The sequence below is a fragment of the Herpailurus yagouaroundi genome, unplaced genomic scaffold (assembly GCF_014898765.1).
Source record: "Herpailurus yagouaroundi ecotype Mexico unplaced genomic scaffold, PumYag 182, whole genome shotgun sequence".
NCBI lineage: Eukaryota > Metazoa > Chordata > Mammalia > Carnivora > Felidae > Herpailurus > Herpailurus yagouaroundi.
Genome location: NW_024412413.1, coordinates 3,666,165 through 3,681,044, shown reverse-complemented (window position 1 = coordinate 3,681,044; position 14,880 = coordinate 3,666,165). Strand labels below are relative to the sequence as shown.

The following is a 14,880-nucleotide window of genomic DNA, read 5'->3' as shown; positions in this document are numbered from 1 at the left end:
GGAGTTCGGCTGCAGGCAGGAGGAGATTTACAGTCAGTGTAGGTGAGGGAGAGAACTCCAGGCAGGGAGGACAGAGGTGTGGAGGTCCCGTGAGGGATTGAGAAGACAAGACAGACATCTGCAAGGCACAGAAGTCGTTGGCGGGGGCGGGGGGGGGGGGGGCCGTCAAATGGGGAAGAGTAATCCAGAACCAGGCCTGTCATTGCAGGACAGCTCCCGAGCCCTCCCTGCATTTCAGGGACTGTGGGGTGGGGTGTCAGTGACACCAGTGAGCGTGGCAAAGCCCCACGGGCGCGGGGACGTAGCCTGAGGGCCCGGACGCTTCTGGAAGGAGCTGGCCAGCATCAGTGTGGTTCTCGGGGCCGGGGCCAGGGCCGGGGCCTCAATTCAGGAGGTTGGGCCGATGACAGGAGCTGAGGGTATGAAGTGGCCCCCAGAATGGGCGGGATCGAGGCCCAGGCCAGAGGCATCTTCGTTGGGCTTCTGGGTTATGCTTTCGCACCCAGCCCGGCCCCAGGCAGGCTGGGAAGGTAAGTCAAGGTGCCTCCTTTGGGGCACAGGGGGTGCTGTCTAGGCTGTGGCCTGGCACCTGAGGCCTCACGTCCAGCAGTAAGATCCAGACGCCGAGACAGCCGGTGGTCTGCAACCGCCCCCCACCCTCCCCGCAGGACAATGGGATGTGCACCCGCTCAGCTCTGGCCTCTCGGTCCAGATCACCTGTGAAGCTGTGTGCAGGGAGGGACCCAGCATTCCCCACCCCTCAGAGGGGCTTAACCCCTTGATCTGACCCCTGACCTCCAACCAGACCCAGCCTGGGATTTCATCTTGTAATTGACGTTCTCTGGGTGCCTGATCTGTGCTGGGTGTTGCGTGGACAGGAGCTGTGGTGGCGGGGAGGGGGGTGTCCTGGGCACTCGCGGAGGCTGGAGGCCCGAGGGGGCGTGTCAGAAAGAGCTGGGCCTCACACAGCCCTGGGGGCATAGGGTAGCGGTGGTGCCGTTTGCCCAAGGGCTGGCCGGTGGCCAGCACCTGGCTGGGGGGACTGGAGACGCTCAGGGTCAGGGGAGCAGCGGGGTGGGGAGGTGATGCGGGCAGATTGTTACCGGAACGGCCATCCCTGGAGCCACTGGGCCGAGGGCCTCACTCAACGTCCGGGCGGCATGGCCATGAGAGTCCAAAGGCCAGGCCAAGGTCAGGGCCGGCCAGGGCTGGAAGCCAGGACTCTTCTCCCTTGCTGCACCCTCCCCCCCCTGCAGCGGGCTGGACTGGGACAGCATGAGGTCGTGATTTTGCACTCTTCTGGGGAAGCCAGCCCCAGGCTGCGTTAGCTGTTGGACCGGGGTCTCGGGTTCAGAGTGAGCCTGGGGACACCCTCAGCTCTCCAGGGTGGGCGGGAGCTGGCGGGGCAGGTGGTCTGGGGCTCCCTAAATCCCCCGTCTAGCAGAGAGGAACCCGGGAGTCCTCCTCTGCCTCCTCCAAGGGGCAGCTGCCTGGCAGGACAGCTAGGTAGGAGGCTGGGTGTCTTAGAGCCTGGCCCCTGCGGAGGGGTGACTCCAGGCCACGCTCCCGGGCCTGCCCCGCGGACGATGCTGTCAGGATGCCCACCGGGCAGTTCCACCAGCCTGGCTTTGGGTCGTGGGTCTCACGGGGCTCTGAGGACTGCTGTGTGGGCTCCAGCCCATCGCTGGGGCCCCAGATACTCCACTTTTTTTTTTTTTTTTTGTAGGTGACGGGTTTAAAAAGCAAAGGAACTTCGTCGCAAGGCTTGACTTCAGTGGCCACGAGACGTGTCGCCCCCCACACCCGCCTGCCAGAATCATCAGGGTTTATATAGAGGCTTCCACCCGGTTCAGTCGAGGACACAGCCCAGGTGGTCTCAACAACACCTCACTCTCTCTCGAGGCTGTGTCTTCAAAAAAGGGCTCCCAGGGTGGGAACGGTGGGCAGAGTGTAGATCCCAAGGGCACGGGAGGGGTGAGGAGACTCCGACTGCCCGGGTCCTGCTGGAGGGCCACCCGGGGGACACTTCCTCCCGGTGACCTCCCCCAAAAGCAAGCACGAGAATTCTCCGGTTCTTGCAACCTGTGTCTTAAGCTGCGACTCCTCCAAGATGGGGAGGGTGACCGAGCGTGGGGGGGAGAGATCAGGAAGGGCCGCAGGTGAGCTCACAGGGACAAGGCCCCCGGCGCCAGCTTAGCCCCTCCCCCCTCCCGGCCCCCCCTCTCGGAGCTACCCCCCCTTACCTCCTCCCAGCCCAGCCCCACACCCCGCAGAGGCCCCCACCCTGGGGCCCCTCCCTCCCTGGAGGGGGAGAGCTGCACAGTGCTGGGATCCCAGCTCTACCAGTCCTAGCTCTGAGCCTCTCTGCCTCAGTTTCCTCGCCTGCACGCGGAGTCACTAGCAGCCTGCCACAGGGCCAGCTGGGGCCAGCTGGGGACTGAATGTATCGGTTCAGCCCGCTCCGGCCCTCCACCTCCCTCCTCCCCCCAGGCCTTGCTGGCAGAGCTCTGTCTCCAACGCCCTCCCTGCCACTTGCCCCTGGCCTCGGGTGCCCTGCTCCCTGACGGTCCTCACCTCAGCTCTACAAGACTCAAGGCTGCCCCGGCCATGCCAAGTGACTGCCAGCCTCCTGCAGGCCCCAGGCCTCTGGTGCTGTTGTCCTCACGATGCCGTCGCCTCCCTGACCCCTCCACCTGGAAAGTTGACCCCCTCCCCCAGAGTGACTTTTCTGACCCTGCTCCCCACTGCCCGGATGACCAAGCCTTAGTGCGCTGCCCCCTGGCCTGGCTCCCCTCGGGGTCGCCTTCCTCCTGTCCCTCCTCCTCCCCGCGTGCCCCCTGCATGCAAACCCCCAGCCCTTGAGAGGCACTTTCTCCTGCACAACACCAACGTCTGCGGAGCACTTTAGGCAGCAGTGAGGAATCAAAGGTGCTTTCGGGGGTGGGGGGGTGGGTCAGGTGGTGACTCAGCCGGGCAAGGAGGTGATGAGAGAGGCACCCGTGAGGAGCCTGGCTGGAGCTGGGGGGGGGGGGGGGCGTGTGCCGGGGCAGTGGGGTGCCAGGCTCCCTCCTGAGGGGTTCTGTGGAGCCAGACAGGGATTGGGGAGCATCAGGAGGGGGACACGACTGGGAAGATCTGCCCAGGACACAGCCCAGAGCAACAGGAGCTAGTGCTTAAGGCCAGAGGCGAGACCCCAGAACCCAGTGAGGAGGCTGGAGGAGGAGGCCCAGAGAGACCAGTGTCTGGAGGGAGGACAGACATGTATGTGGGAGGGCTGGGATGTCCCAGAACAGAACAGACGCCCCCGAGGCCCATTGGGGGCAACAGGGGCCACCCACACCACCTGAGCAGCCTTCTCCCACAGCAGCTTCCCAGGCAGCCAGGGGCCTGGTGATAGGGCTCAGATCAGGGAAGGAAAAAATAAATTCTTTGTGCCACACGAACTGCTGCCCTTTCCCACAAGCCCTTACAATCCTGTCTTTGTTTCCGGTGGAGCAAATGATAGGGAAACCGATGGCTGTTCTGTTCGCATTATGGTTGAGCCTTAAAGACAAGCCCCCCAGGGCCCAGGGGGAAGGACGCCAGGCAGCGACCTCAGTGGCCACGGGGGGGAAGGTGGATCACCAGGGAAGGGCATCTCCCCGAAGTCAGGCCTGGAGCAAGCTGCACCTGGCTCCCTCCAGGGGTGGGGACGCTTCCCTGTGCAACTGGAAGATGGAGGTCCCCCAGGGACAGCATTGTGGCTGGCTCTTAGAATGGGCTAGAAACCAAAAAAAAAAAAAAAAACACAGGCAAGATGAGGTCAAGATGGAAATAAGCAAACAGAGATGGTCAAAGGTGCTGGCAGCGTCTTCCTGGGAAGCATATCCTACCCGGCTGACCATGGCTTTGCAGAGTGCAAGGTCCCAAGGTCCTCTGATCTGAGCAGACTGTGGGTGAGTAAAGGGCAGGACCAGGCCCAAGCCAGCCGCTCTCTCCAGGCCTGCCTTTGCACACCCCCCCCAAATTTCCACAACACTCAGGGGGGCCCCAGGGAGGAAACGAAACACTCACCCGTGTGCACACACGGAGACGTGAACGCCCACAAATAGGCTCACATGCACAGCTGTGAATGCACACCACACGCAAATACATGCACGTGCACACACACACAGACAGGGCACACACGTGCATACAGGTGCGTATGCTCACGCACACGGGCTTGCAGGCACACCGATGCCTCCGTGCACGTGCTCGAGCACAGAATATACTCACAGACGTGAACGTTTGCACACAGGCGTGCACCACACACAGTCACGCAGGCAGGCACACACGCATGTACACGCCCTGGGTGGTTTGCGGGGTCCTGAGCTGAGAGGGCCAGGTAACCTCCACCCCCCTGCAGAGTCCCGCAGCCCTCCCCTCTTTTTCTCCCCTGCTGTTGGAGGAGGTAGAGACTGGGCCTCGGGGAGCTCCCTCCCAGCTCTGCCCTGGGGACAGCGGCCGAAGCAGCTGGAGTAGCTCACTCAGGTGCCAGGCTTGGCCTCCAGGGGCCCTTCCCTCCCGCAGCTGGGGGCTGGCTGTGCCCACCGGGCAAGGTCACACAGCCTGCAGGGGCCAAGTTCTTGTTACTGTTTTGAAATAAATACCCCTTCCATTATATGTTAACAGAGCCAAATGGCTTTGAGAGAGCCAGGGGGTAGAAATTCTGATTCTATCTCTTGTCCACCAGTTGACCAACAGATGATTCGTCATCCAACAAGTGCGCATTCCACGCCTCTGACATCGCAGGACATGGGAGGACCTGACACGGAAGGACACTCCAGGCCTTTCTTGTAAACCGGTCAAATCCAAGGAAAATCCCTATGTGGACCAAGGCGATGGGGACCTCCTCCTTGCCCTCCCATCCCCCACCACGCGACCCGGGCCTGTGCAAGAAACGGTGCCCTCAGGAAGGGGTGACGGACAGGTGGACGGTGTCCTGACCGCTGACCCAAGCGGCCAGTCCCTCCGCAGCTACATAGGAGGTTCCAGAAACATTGCCTGTACCTACATCACTTGGCGTTTGCCAGAAGGTGTGGAAACAGCAGTGAGCTAGGAGGCGGGCCTCCCCAGCTGGCCGGTCCTTCCCCGGGCCACTGTCTCCTCACCCGCATAATGGGGGGTCGGAGGGCGGGTTGAACCAGGGCATCTCCCTGGGTCTTGCCAATGCAGCGCCACCCAAGGGGCCTGCCCAGGTGGCGGGAAGTCCTCTGGGAGGTGGGCCCATGGGCTCTGGGGTGCAGACTGGCTTTCCCCCCAGGGTAGCGTATCCACCATTCAGGAGCCACAGCAGGGGAACCACGGCTCAGTTGGCTGAGCGTCCGACTCTTGATTTCAGCTCAACTCATGATCCCAGGGGCGTGGGATTGAGCCCTGTCCTGTGTAGGGCTCCTTTTGAGCGTGGAGCCTGCTTGGGATTCATTCTCTCTCTCTCTCTCTCTCTCTCTCTCTCTCTCTCTCTCTCTTCCCACCCCCCTTGCTCGTGCTGTCTCTAAAATTATCAAGAAAATTTAAAAAGAAAAATTGAAAAGAAACACTCATTTGCTGAATTTAGGTTCAGGATCAAATACCCACACTTACCTGAAAAAACTATTAAATCGCCTCTCTCCCCGACCATGCGTGAGGCTAAGATTTTCTTCACAGGCATCGCCAGAAACAACACAAGGCAGCAGACAAGACGCAGAAGCTGGTGAGATCCCAGCCACTGCCTATTAAACCAGACGTTCAAGAGCCTTACAAAAATGCTTTAAACAATTTGGGGGGGCTCTGAAGAATATAATCAGTGTGTAAAAAATGTTTTAAATTTCATATATGCAGGACTTCTTATTTTTATATGAATTAGTAAATATTTAAAGGGGTTTGGTGCTTTTTTTTCATTTTAATTCGAATCCTTGGAAATATCGACGAGGATAGCCCACGTAAGCAAAATGTCTTGGGGTTCTCAATAGCTTTTAAGAGCGCAAAGGAGTCATGAAAACAAAATCTTTGGGAATGTCTGTCCTCCATGACCACAGCGCAGTATTTTGCATCAGGAAGTTAACCCTGATGGGACCCTATCTCATCCGCGGATCTCTGATTGCACCGAATGTTCCCAGATCTCTTTTACAGCAACTAAAACTCCTGAATGGGAAGTGGGGAGCGAGTGTTTCGTGGGGACAGAGTTTCTGTTGGGAAAGAGGAAAGGAGACAGACCGTGGTAACGTTTGCGCGGCGATATGGAAGTTCATGCCATGGAACCACACACTTAGAAATGGTAAACTTTATCTGATGAATATTTTACCCCAACAAAAAAATGACTGTGTACAAAAATAAAAAGTTTATTCGAACACAGTTGATGTCATATGTATCACCATAAAAACAGGCAAAATTACACAACACCTATGTGATAGATTTCATTACAAAATAATATTGCGTTGCTAGAGGGACTCCTGCACAAAATAGCTGGGCCTTGTTAAATCTGAACATGTAGGAGGCAAAATACAAAAAAAAAAAAAAAGGGTAATTTTTTTATACTGTCATTAAAAAAAAATTTTTTTTTTAATGTTTATTCATTTCCTGAGAGAGAGAAAGAGAGAGAGAGAGAGAGAGACAGAGTGGGCAGGGGAGGGGCAGGGAGAGAGGGAGACACAGAATCCCAAGCAGGCTCCAGGCTCTGAGCTGTTAGCGCAGAGCTCGACACGGGGCTTGAACTCACGAACCGCGAGCTCATGACCTGAGCAAGTTGGATGCTTAACCGACTGAGCCACCCAGGCTCCCCTGTGCTGTTCTTGTTTTTATTAATAACCTCAGATAAGATCCTAAACCCCAAGAAGCTTCCAGTCTCGCGGAGATAGACTAGGAAACAGGCACGTAGGACCCAGGAAGATCCGCAGAGGCCCTGGGGCTGATGAAACACAGTGGAGAAACAGGGCCCGGAGAGAGGAGATCAGGGAGGCCTTCCTGAAAGAGGTGGTGCCCTGCGCAAGGAAAAGCTAGTGTGGCACGTCGGATTGTGAGTGGGGAGGCTGGGCAGAGACGCGGGGATGTGACCCTGGCCCTCAGGGATGTGGTGAGAGGGTGGGTCAGAGCCTGGCGGCTGGTGGAGGAGTCAGCGCCGGGGGCCTTTTGACCGGGCCACGCTGGTCTTCGTTGCCTCTGACTCTGGCAGTGACCCTCCAGGGCGGCCTCAGTTCTCCCCGCGAGGAGAGAGAACCACTGAGGGGTGAGGCCGGCGCTGGAGCTCAGACCCAGCACGACCTCGGTGCCCTGAACGAAAGGGTGCTAAGGACGGGGAGCCTCTCTCAGGGTGAGCCCCGTGTCACCCACACGGCTGGCTGAAGCTTCCTTTCAGGGCCCGTACCTGGCCCCGGGGGGGGCCCAGTGAGGATTCCACGGGGGGTCCTGCCCTTTCCCCCAGTCCAGAAAGTTCCAGCTGGACCTCGGGTCCTGCCAAGAGCTACCCCCGCCCCGCTCTGCCACGGGCCGACCTCTCAGGTTCCCTTCCGGAGGGGGCCGGAGCGACTGGGCAAAGAGGCCCAGGTCTGGGTGGGAACCGGCCTCCTGTTTCCCTAACACCCGGGTGCCCGAGTGAGGACCACCCAGCCCCGGGTTCCCGCTGTGCCGCCAGAGCATGCCCCATCCAGGAACCCCTCCATCCTGTGGCAGGATCTATCACCTCTGCTGTTTCCAACAAGAAGCACTATTTTTGGACCAAAGCAGCAGGCGACCGGGAGACCCACGGGAAGAGCAAGCTGGACGGTAGGAGGCCACAGCGAGCGTCCCCTCCGTGGGATGTGATTGGGACACGACGTGGAGCCGCCCTCCTACTCTGTGTTTGCAGAAGACAGAGGTGGGTGGCTTCCCGCTGATCTGCCTTGGCCCGGGGGGCGCCAGCAGAAAAAAGGAGCTGGTTCGCCAACCAGGCCACAGGCTCCGATGATCCCAGGCCTGGAGGTCGGTCCCGAACACATTTCCAAAGCGCAGAGCACGAGCCACTGATCGTAATTCACGGCAAGCGCTCAGCCCGGATAGTCATGTGTCTGCTCCCCCCCAGCGAGGCAGGAAAAAATGCCTCCCTCGTGGGCCTTGGCAGCTGGCTCCTGGGGCATGTCCCAGTCACAACCCCAGGCACGACTCAGAGTCCCCAGCTGGCGGGGGACGTTTGAGATCAGCCAGCCCAGCCTCTCAGTTTACAGTCAGGAACGGACGTAGGGCGGTTGTGGCTGTCCAAGGTCACAGAGCCCAGGAGGGGAGCGGTGGGCACAGTGGAAAAAGCAAGGACACGTGAGCCGGGCCGGCGGGCGCTGGGGCCAGGCCCGCGGCTCCCGGGCTGGCGGCTCAGGGCTATGGCTCAGCCCCTCTGTGGCTGCCAACCCTGGGAGCAGGGAGCAGACCACAAGCCTGCAGGCCCACTTGAGGCCGAAGCGCCCTGTGCACAGTGGGCATGTCGTCGATGGCCTCACTGGGCAGCCAAGCAAGGAGAGAGCCCGGGCACCTGACCCTCTGTCCAGGAAGGACGGCAGTGAACTGCTTTGCTCCGGATCGATGCCACTCTTAAGGTGTAACCCCTGATTAGTGACCACTGCTCCCGTGCCAGACAAGGCAGGGATGCACCCAGCATAAGGGACAGCCAGGTCCCCGTGCTTAACATCTGAACCAAAAGATACATAAATACCATCGATGATTGAGGCAATGGCAGGCAAGGTTATTTGGATCAATTCTCTCTCTAGAAATAAGTTTTAAAAAATGTATTAAAAAATGCTGGGGTGTCTGGGTGGTTCAGTCAGTTGAGTGTCCGAGTTCGGCTCAGGTCATGATCTCACCATTTGTGAGTTCGAGCCCCGCGTCGGGCTCTGTGCTGACAGCTCGGAGTCTGGAGCCTGCTTCCGATTCTGTGTCTCTCTGTGTCTCTCTCTCTGTCTCTCTGCCCCTACCCCACTCGTGCACTCTCTCTCTCTCTGTCTCAAAAATAAACATTAAAGGGGTGCCTGGGTGGCGCAGTCGGTTGGGCGTCCGACTTCAGCCAGGTCACGATCTCGCGGTCCGTGAGTTCGAGCCCCGCGTCGGGCTCTGGGCTGGTGGCTCAGAGCCTGGAGCCTGTTTCCGATTCTGTGTCTCCCTCTCTCTCTGCCCCTCTCCCGTTCATGCTCTGTCTCTCTCTGTCCCAAAAATAAATAAAAACGTTGAAAAAAAAATTAAAAAAAAAATAAATAAAATAAAATAAACATTAAAAAAAATTTTTTAAGTGCTTACAAATTATGTTAAAAACCTCTAAAAGTGGCCAAAATAGTGGCACACCTCCAGGCCAAGTTTGGCGTGGGAGGGACAGCAGGCAAGGAGAGAGGTTGCAACAGCCTTTTTGTCCTGAGGGCCTTTGCCAATCTGGAAAGTTTGGGCCTTGACCTTGGTGGAGCCGGACATGTGAGGACAGAAGTCAAGGTACCAGGTTTCTAATGGGAGGCTCTCCCTCGTGTGAAGCAGGGGGCCCGAAGGCCACACACACCAGAGAGTGGGAAACAAGGTGGCGTGGGGGAACTTTCTGGCAAGTCTGCAGGAGCCCAGAGACTGCCTTGCTCTCGCACGGGGAAATCAGGGGGTCGCCGGCCAGTGAAACAGGAGTCCTGTGCGGAAAGCGCCAGCCCAGTCCTGGGCACCTGCTTAGCCATACTAGATTGTGTTTTCTGGGGTGGGGGAGGGTTGTTTTAAAATTAAACTCAGCACTAGGGGCGCCTGGGTGGCTCAGTCGGTTAAGCGTCCGGCTTCAGCCTAGATCACCATCTCGTGGTTCGAGCCCCGCATCGGGCCCTGTGCTGACGGCTCGGAGCCCGGAGCCTGCCTCGGATTCTGTGTCTCCCTCTCTCTCTGCTCCTCCCCCGCTCACGCTCTGCCTCTGTCTCTCAAAAAGAAATAAATATTAAAGAAATGCATGAAATTAGACTCAGCACTAACACTTTGCTCAGATGCTGCTTTTCCACGTGGAGAAATGAAGGGGTAAGTTGACGGTCCCCTCACCACCCCACCCGGGGTCTGGTTTTCCCACCAGCCATCTACAAACCCCACCCGCCAGGGTGCTGCTCTGGTGTCCTGCCCCACGCCACCGTCACCTTCTAGAGGCTGTTCCCGTGATCGCCTTCACGCACGTGTGGAATTCAACCTTCTTTCTGCCTCCAGCCAGCTCCTTGCCCTGCACACCCCAGGCTCCCAAGCAGAGGGAACCTTTCCCTGCAGAGCTGCCCCCCCACCCCCACCCCAGGTTGCCTGATGGCTTGTGAGCCGGGCCCCCACGTGGGTGTAACTCCCGAGGGCTCCCAAGGCAGCCAGCCGCCCACACCCCGTTCCCTCGATTTGTCAAAGATCAAAATCAGGCCCTCACGTAGGATCGTATACTCCACGTGCAAGTCCCAACACAGCCCAGAATGTTGACTTGCAAATAAATACCATAAGTAAATCTGGAGGAGAGAGCTAGCCGGGCACAGAAAGACTGGAAAAATGTCAGGAGGCCTTCGCAACATGCTCTGTGTTTACCAGTAAACAGAGCCCATCCGGGCCAGCAGGCCCCGGACTTTGGGCTTTCCAAACCAACAATGTTTTAAACGGCTTTGGGGACTGACGTGGGGGCGGCTCTTGTCCTCGACTCAGGTCGTGATCTCACGGTTCGTGAGTTCCAGCCCCGCAACGGGCCCTGCGCGGATGGTGCGGAGCCCGTTTGACATTCTGTCTCTCCTTCTCTCTGCCCCTCCCCAGCTTGTGGTCTCTCTCTCTCTCGCTCTCTCTCGCTCTCAAAATAAATAAATAAACTTTAAAAAGGGGGGGTGGCATTTTCAATAACAACACAAGAGCGTAAAGGACATACTCTCAGGGACAAAAGGGATATTTCTTTAAAATTTTTTTTTAATCTTTATTCATTTTTGAGAGAGAGACAGAGTGAGAGTGGGGGAAGGGCAGAGAGAGAGGAAGACTCAGAATCCGAAGCAGGCTCCGGGCTCCGAGCTGTCGGCACGGAGCCCCACGCGGGGCTCGAACCTACAAACGGTGAGTTCTTGACCTGAGCCGAAGTCGGACGCTCCACCTCCTGACCCCCCCAGGCGCCCGTAGATCTACTGGATTCCTAATGTCTGCTAGTTCCACGGGGGTTATCGGGGATGTCCGAGGCAGAGGCAGTGATGTGCATACATCCCTGTATTTGTAACGCGTTTGTGTCCAACATCCCGTGTCTCATGTCTGCACTCCCCCTGACCCTGCCCACCCACGACAGTGTAATTCCCTACCGGACTCAGGTGATGGCGAACCCCGTATCCGGCAGAGTGGCATATCCTCCATCAAGGAAATTCACCTGTCCATCATGCTTTATGGCGAGGCTCCGACCTACTGGGTCACACGGGTCCCGAAGCTCCAAGCCCACTGCTCTAAACTGGACAAAAGACATCAGCGACCCGGCCCCCATCCTAAGGAGCTGAAGCCATCCGGGGAAGGCCTAGCAAGTGCTGCTGGGGAGGGAGGGGGAGGGCAGCATCGCTGCCTCGGGCTTCTCAAGAACGACAGAGACAGATTGATCGATTGATGGGAGACAGAGACCCACGTTGAGGCGGAGCCTCTAGCAAAGCCAGCCCGTCAACGGCAGCCGGGGCCGGTTCAGTAACGGCGATCGGTTAGCACGTATCATTTATTATTTTTACAAATCTGACGGAATCGAGCCGAACTCCCCTCCGGGCCACGTCTGCGGGTCTTGGGCCATTTCCAGTCTCTCCCCTTGAACCCGGCCCCTCTCTCCTGCCACGGGCTTCCGCACATGCTCTGCCACCCCACGGTGCTGGGGCCGAGACCGATCCCTAATACCGTGGTCCTGCACCTGCCAGAGACAGCTGGGTTATCGGGCCAGGGGAGCGCTGGCTTCTGGACCAGACAGCCCACCTCTGGGGGTACCCTGGGGCTGGTGCAGATGGCAGAACGGATGTGGACTCTGACAGCCCGGTTCTTGCCCCCTCCTGGAGATCTCAGCCACACGATATCATTTCCGGCCCTTGGCTTCTTCATCTATAAAATGGGGAGGAACCTAGCTGCCTCGTGGGACTGCCGTGAGTTCCATGCCTTAATGTGACAGGACTTCTTTGTCTGGACCCGTGAGGCTTTGCTGTCATTACTAGGACGGCAGCCACGTACGTGCCCTCGGTCGGCCTCTCACCGAGGTCCAGCCGCGGGCCACGGGGCAGCTCTGTCCCGGCCAGCAGTGAACTCTCCCTTTCTCTGTCTACGTTCCCTGCCCCCATCGATTTCCACCATCTGACCTGAGGGCAAGTTTCCAGGAGATCAGGGGCCACTGCCCTGGCTGATGACACTCCCAAGCACAAAGTCCGTCTCATCAGAGGCTTTGCAGATCAACAAAGGGCAAACAGGTGACCTGTAGAGGCCTCGGTTCCTGGAAAAGGGCTTACCTAAGCTTAGGGCAAACAGACAGACCCTGGCCTGCACCCCCAGCCCCACTGGGGGTGCTCTCCCCCACAGGGCTTGGGACCAGCAGTCAGGTCTCACATTCTCTCCAAACACAGGTGGCTGATGGCACCTTCTTACAAGTTCAGGGTCTAACCCACTGCCTGCGTCAAGTGGCAGGAGCCTCGTCCAGCTCCCTCCCCTCCCCCGCCCATGCCCCAACACCCTGATTCTCCCCCCAGAAGCCAAGGGGAGAGCCTCGACATCTCTGGTGAGATCAGGCAAGTTGGTTCATCCAGGAGCGGCTCACCAGGTGTGGGTTCCACAGACCCACCTCCTAACCTGGGCTCTGCAACTGGCCTATGTGACAAGGGACTTCTCTTGTGCCTTGGCCTCCCGGTTGTAATGTGGGCACAATAATAAGTTATGTCTCTGAACATCTTTACGATTAGAAACTGTGAGTAGACATGCTAAAACAGGGGCACCTGGGTGGCTCAGTGGTTAAGCGTCCGACTTCGGCTCAGGTCGTGATCTCACAGTCTGTGGGTTCGAGCCCCGCGTCGGGCTCTGTGCTGACGGCTCGGAGCCCGGAGCCTGCTTCGGATGCTGTGTCTCCCTCTCTCTCTGCCCCTTCCCCACTCACACTCTGTCTCTGTCCCTCAAAAATAAATCAACATTAAAAACATTAAAAAAAAAAAAAAAGCAAGAAATGCTAAAACAGCATCAGCACCAAAGAGAAGCTGTGTACCCCCAACACTCCTAGTATTTAGTGAGGCTCCAGAGGGACTCAGGTGGGGCCCAGACACATTGGCAAGGGCATTAATGTGTCTCTGAAGATACAGATTTCTGCTCAGTCCTGCAAAGGAAGCCGTCTCTGTTCTGTTGCATGGCTCACATTCTGCGACACTGGTGGTAAGGAGAGAGGGAGGGAGAGACTTCCAAGAGCTGGGGGCCGTATCCTTTGTGACAGTTTCTCCTATGGGGGATGTGTGTGGCGGGTTCTTCATGGCAAACAGGAACCCACACCCCTGCCCCCATGCTTGGAGCTGTTTCATGGAGCTGTTTGTCCCTGGGGGGAGGGAGGGGAGGGGAAGCTGTTGTTCAGAAGCGACAACTCGGTTCAAAAGGGACAACTCGGTTCAAAAGTGACAACTTCGAACACAGGCATGAAAAACAGGATTTGTCTCCCTAAAACCTTGGGAGCCCCAAGAATATAATTTCTCCATGTCTGCCAGGTGTAAATGCTACTCTGTTGAGCCCGGCTTCCTTTGTCCTCACCGGAAACGATTTTTCACCAGGTCTTTCCAGCTGCCTGGTTGAACGGGGCTTATGCCAGACCATCACAGCGGATCTGGGAAGAGAAGCCAACACCCCTGCATTTGGATTCTCGGTTTTTCACAGCCTGGGATCTGGAGCGTGTCAGGTGACGTCTTGGAACTTGGCTGTCCTCCTGAGGACATGAGCTCTGGACTTCCCTCACCGCTATATCCATGACACCCAGCGCTGTGTGGCTCCTAGCTGCGTTAGTAATAAAAGTTGGGCTTGTCGCTCTCAGAGCGGGAAGGTTATGTGGGTGTCTGCAGGGCGGGGCAAAGTTCACCCCACCTAGGGGCCCATCAACACGGGTGAGTTGAAGAGACGTCTGTGAAAGGGCCTGGGCTCCAGAGTCTCTGCGTAATGCGGGGATTTGTTTGGAGCTGGGTATCCTGCCCTGCGCAGGTCCTCCTGGGCGCTCGCCGCTACAAATAGAACAGTGACAGGAGCAGCGGGAGGGCAGGGAGGGAAGCTGGCATAGCACACATTTCGTTCCCAAGGGAGGGGTGTCCTGATGCGCTGGCACCGGGGGCTTTGTGCATTCCGTGCGTCGCCGCGCAGACAGAGCAGCTTTGCAGCTCTCTCCCCTGCTCCTCGTCATTGGCTGCCGGGCCGCGACCTCCCCCTGCACTGGCAGAGGCCCAGCGCCTTGGCTGGGCACAAAGCAGCCCCTCACCCCCGACGCACGGCGGGAGGGGGCACGGCTCTCCCTCGGTCCGGGTGCGGGTGTGGGTGTGGGGCGGGTGGTCGGGGTTGACAGCGCTTCTCCACGCTGTCCCCGCTGCCCTTCACCCTTCTCTGTCCCCCGCCCGCCGGGGCACCTCCGCCACCTGTTGACGCGTCCTCCCAGCTCGTGTTCTCTTTCTCCTTCTGTTGAATCCTGGGGTCCTCGGGACCGGTCCTTCCCACCCCCCTCGCCCCCCTCCCACCCCGGGCACCCCGAGACTCCAGGGCGCTCGCGCCTCGGCCCGGGCCTAGACCGGCTCGGAGGAGGCCAGGGCTCCCGAGGGAGGAGGAGGGGCCTCGCCAGCGTGGCCCCGGCGCCGGGCGGGAACCTCCAGGGTCCCGCGGCCTCGCGCCGGCCCCCGCCGCGACTGCAGCCCCACCCGGCGCGCGGGCCCGGACGCGCGCCTACCCCCA

General features: G+C 58.5%; 2 long non-coding RNA genes across 2 annotated transcripts; one reads left to right on the top strand and one right to left on the bottom strand.

Moving 5' to 3' along the window:
• Positions 1-4,463: 4,463 nt before the first annotated feature.
• Positions 4,464-6,351, top strand: LOC121041023 (uncharacterized). Its single transcript, XR_005795520.1, has 2 exons — positions 4,464-5,054; positions 6,130-6,351. It is a non-coding gene; the product is annotated as an uncharacterized LOC121041023 (long non-coding RNA).
• Positions 6,352-10,993: 4,642 nt separating this feature from the next.
• Positions 10,994-12,990, bottom strand: LOC121040168 (uncharacterized). The gene is made up of 3 exons (XR_005795155.1): positions 12,285-12,990; positions 11,268-12,033; positions 10,994-11,176 (listed from the first exon to the last, which is right to left on the bottom strand). It is a non-coding gene; the product is annotated as an uncharacterized LOC121040168 (long non-coding RNA).
• Between the last annotated feature and the right edge of the window lie 1,890 nt (positions 12,991-14,880).